Source organism: Schistocerca americana, chromosome 6 (assembly GCF_021461395.2).
Source record: "Schistocerca americana isolate TAMUIC-IGC-003095 chromosome 6, iqSchAmer2.1, whole genome shotgun sequence".
NCBI lineage: Eukaryota > Metazoa > Arthropoda > Insecta > Orthoptera > Acrididae > Schistocerca > Schistocerca americana.
In genome coordinates, this window is record NC_060124.1 from 229,385,639 (window position 1) to 229,390,255 (window position 4,617).

The window sequence follows — 4,617 nt, forward strand, 5'->3', positions numbered from 1 at the left end:
GGATTGTGTTACGGCTCGGAACAGCTCCATGTCGACCGACATTAAACCGCGCACGAAACAATCGCTGTGTAGCAATGATAGACTCACCACTTTTCACGAAACTGTCATAGACAAACACTCGACGTTTGCAGGTCCCACTGCTCCATAGTGACTGAGTAAAGGAAATGGCGTCTTGCGTGGATCAGAACTATCCCCACCACGACCACCTCCCACCACCGCGCCCTCAGTACTACGCAGTTCGAAACCGTCCGTCTCCCGTGTGTCACCCTGTATATCTTCACTACCATAGATGCGAAATAAAGGAGGCTGGTCCCGGAGGAGGTTCGAGTCCTCCCTCGGGCATGGGTGTGTATGTTTGTCCTTAGGATAATTTAGGTTAAGTAGTGAGTAAGCTTAGGGACTGATGACCTTAGCAGTTAAGTCCCATAAGATTTCACACACATTTGAACTTTTTTTTTTTTTTCCCCTCACACTATAGTTGGAGCGGCAGCGTTAGTCCTCCAGACTAAGTTACAAATCTACAAGCATACACATTGAATTTCAGTAAGATGTCACCTCAACATACCATAAAACAGACTCCAAACCAGGACACATCATCACATTATCCAGTTCTGATGACCCAACAAGCATCACACGAGAGCTCTCACTCACCGCTGCCCCAGAATAGTTCTGCAAGTCGGATATGGCTGTTACCTCCTTGTGGGCACACACGCACAGGCACACATAACCATACACCATAATACACACCTGCAAAGAACTACTCCCGCCTGGCAAGCACTCGAAATTTACTGCAAAAAATTGGTTCAAATGGCTCTGAGCACTATGCGACTTAACTTCTGAGGTCATCAGTCGCCTAGAACGTAGAACTAATTAAACCTAACTAACCTAAGGACATCACACACATCCATGCCCGAGGCAGGATTCGAACCTGCGACCGTAGCGGTCGCTCGGCGCCAGACTGTAGCGCCTAGAACCGCACGGCCACTCCGGCCGGCAAATTTACTGCAACACAGAGGAGACAAAACTCATGGGACAGCGATATGGACATATACAGATGGCGGTAGTCTCGCGTTCACAAGATATAAAAGGAAATTGCATTGGTGGAGCTGTCATTTGTATTCAGGTGATTCATGTGAAACGGCTTCCGACGTCATTACGGTCGCAGGACGGGAATTAACAGGCTCTGAACGCGGAACGGTAGTTGGAGTTAGATGCATGGGACACTCCATTTCCGAAATCGTTACATACACAGTTTCAAGAGAGCGTCGAGAATACCAGATGCCAGGCATTACCTCTCACCATGGACAACGCAGTGGCCAATGGCATTCACTTGACGACCGAGAGCAGCGGCATTTGCGTAGAGTTTTCAGTGCTAACAGACAAGCAACACTGCATGAAATAGCCGCAGAAATCATTGTTAGATGTTCGATGAACGTATCCATTAACACGTTCGCTGCCACTGTAACTGGCCTTGCGTTGCCACGTAACCAATTATTTTTTTAATAGAATCTCAAACTGTATTGCTAAAAGTTATATAAAATGTATTTATTTTATAAGTAAAAGATAAAATTTAGTTTCGTGAATCAAATTTTTTTGGGGGCGCACTAAGGCGTCAGTGGCATATCAGGTCACATTCTGTAGCGGGTGGCCATGGACGCAGTAGTGCGTCTCGTTTATTTTTCCTGAAAACTGTGGCAGTTTAAAGTACTACATTTTTATTTTATATTCAAAAATAAAAGGAAACGTCCTACTGACAAACGACATATTTATTGAACAAAAATATAGTAGACACAGCAATCAAAAACAAACAAAAGATCTTGAAGAAACTTCTGAAATACAATGTGTGTCAAATCTCAGAAAAGATACAATCAAGAACTTTACCAGAATGAGATTTTCACTCTGATATCAGCGCACACTCCGCTGCAGAGTGAAAATCTCATTCTGGGAACATCCCCTAGGCTGTGGCTAAGCCATGTCTCCGCAATATCCTTTCTTTCAGGAGTGCTAGTTCTGCAAGGTTCGCAGGAGAGCTTCTGTAAAGTTTGGAAGGTAGGAGACGAGGTACTGGCAGAAGTAAAGCTGTGAGGACGAGGCGTGAGCCGTGCTTGGATAGCTCAGTTGGTAGAGCACTTGCCCGCGCAAGGCAAAGGTCCCGAGTTCGAGTCTCGGTCCGGCACGCAGTTTTAATTTGCCAGGAAGTTTCAAGAACACTCAAACAAATAAGTATTAGAAGAAAACGATTTCTTGAAATACTATCGGCAATTCGTTTCACGTGAAATAAACGGTCCTTTTTCCAATAGTCCTGCAACTCCCTCATCTTTACATTTCACATGTGCAGGAAAACTCCCAAGAACACTAACAATTCGACAACCGTCACAGATTTCCAACAATTTATTCGTGACAGTTCTTTGGTTCCCACAGGGAGGAATAATTCAATTGCTTTTCGATTTGTTCCTTCCACAACTTTCAATTGAAATTCGTCCGTCAGCAAAAGACGAAAATAATCTAAGGGTGTGTTTCCCATTGGTTGAATTAGCAGTCCTCATTTTTTATAAACGGGCAATTTATCATTCCAACTGACTCGCTTTTCCATGCAGCACTTGTATCAGCTACGTTACCACTTGTTACCACTCCTTCTGCCCTTTCCCTGTCGCTTGGATTCACAGCCATTTCTACAGTCTCATCTAAAGCAAACTCGGCTCCGTCAGACTCTTCACTGGATTCCCACCCGTCCTCCCCACTGGCCAATTCCGCTTCCGAATCGCTCTCTTCTAATATTCGTAATAATTACGCATCCGTTAGTTTCTGTACGTTTATTGTGTCCCGTATTTTACGTTTCTTAGGTTCTGAAAGGCCCGACATGTAACGATTGTTTTCCATTTTCAGTCCCACAACAGAGAAAAACTGTAGGGAAAAAACGCGAACCGCACCCGTAAAAATTGAAAACAATACGTTCTTAGAGTTCCTGCGCAATAAACCATTCCGAATGGCTGTGCCGACTAAAACCGTGGTGCCTCGCAACAGCCGAGTCTCTCGCCGCGCAGGCGCGTCCACGGCATGTGCACCAGTATCGGCCTGGCGCGCTGGCGTGCCGATGGCAGCGAACGGGGAACGTGTTAAAACAATGCGGCGAAATTTGACGTTAATGGGCTGTGGCAGCAGACGAAAGACGGAGTGCCTGCAGCGCCTCACCAGGGCTTCACCATGTCGGTTGGACCTTAGACGACTGGAAAACCGTGGCCTAGTCAGATGAGTCCCGATTTCAGCTGGTAAGAGTGGTGGTAGGGTTCGAATGTGGCGCAGATCTGCGATGGATCCAAGTTGTCAAGAAGGCACTACGCAAGACGGCGGTGGCTCCGTAATTATGTGGGCTGTCTTTTCATGTAATGGACTGGGTTAACTGGTCCAACTGAACCAGTCATTGACTGCAAATGGTTATGTTGGGCTACTTGTAGACCAAGAAGGGAAAGCAGAAAGGTGGAGGAGTATATAGAGGGTCTATACAGGGGCGATGTCCTTGAGGACAATATTATGGAAATGGAAGAGGATGTAGATGAAGATGAAATGGGAGATATGATACTGCATGAAGAGTTTGACAGAGCACTGAAAGACCTAAGTCGAAACAAGGCCCCGGGAGTAGACAACATTCCATCAGAACTACTTACAGCCTTGGGAGAGCCAGTCCTAACAAAACTCTACCATCTGGTGAGCAAGATGTATGGGACAGGCGAAATTCCCTCAGACTTAAAGAAGAATATAATAATTCCAATCCCAAAGAAAGCAGGTGTTGACAGATGTGAAAATTACCTAACTATCAGTTTAATAAGTCACAGCTGCAAAATACTAACGCGAATTCTTTACAGACGAATGGAAAAACTGGAAAAAGCCGACCTCGGGGAAGATCAGTTTGGAACACGTGAGGCAACACTGACCCTACGACTTATCTTAGAAGAAAGATTAAGGAAAGGCAAACCTACGTTTCTAGCATTAGTAGACTTAGAGAAAGCTTTTGAAAATGTTGACTGGAATACTCTCTTTCAAATTCTGAAGGTGGCAGGGGTAAAATACAGGTAGCGAAAGGCTATTTACAATTTGTACAGAAAGCAAATGGCAGTTATAAGAGTCGAGGGACATGAAAGGGAAGCAGCGGTTGGGAAGGGAGTGAGACATGGTTGTAGCCTCTCCCCGATGTTATGCAATCTGTATATTGAGCAAGCAGTAACGGAAACAAAAGAAAAGTTCTGAGTAGGTATTAAAATCCATGAAGAAGAAATAAAAACTTTGAGGTTCGCCGATGACATTGTAATTCTGTCAGAGACAGCAAAGGACTTGGAAGAGCAGTTGAACGGAATGGACAGTGTCTTGAAAGGAGGGTATAAGATGAACATCAACAAAAGCAAAATGAGGATGCTGACGGAATTAGATTAGGAAATGAGGCACTTAAAGTAGTAAAGGAGTTTTGCCATTTGGGGAGCAAAATAACTGATGATGGTCGAACTAGAGAGGATATAAAATGTAGACTGGCAATGGCAAGGAGAGCGTTTCTGAAGAAGAGAAATTTGTTAACATCGAGTATTGATTTAAGTGTCAGGAAGTCGTTTCTGAAAGTATTTGTAT

The 4,617-nt window shown here is 44.6% G+C and overlaps 1 non-coding gene across 1 annotated transcript; it reads left to right on the forward strand.

The window, feature by feature from the left end:
* The first annotated feature begins 2,103 nt into the window (after nt 1-2,103).
* Nucleotides 2,104-2,180, forward strand: Trnaa-cgc. The gene has a single exon. It is a non-coding gene; the product is annotated as a tRNA-Ala (tRNA).
* The last annotated feature ends 2,437 nt before the right edge of the window (nt 2,181-4,617 follow it).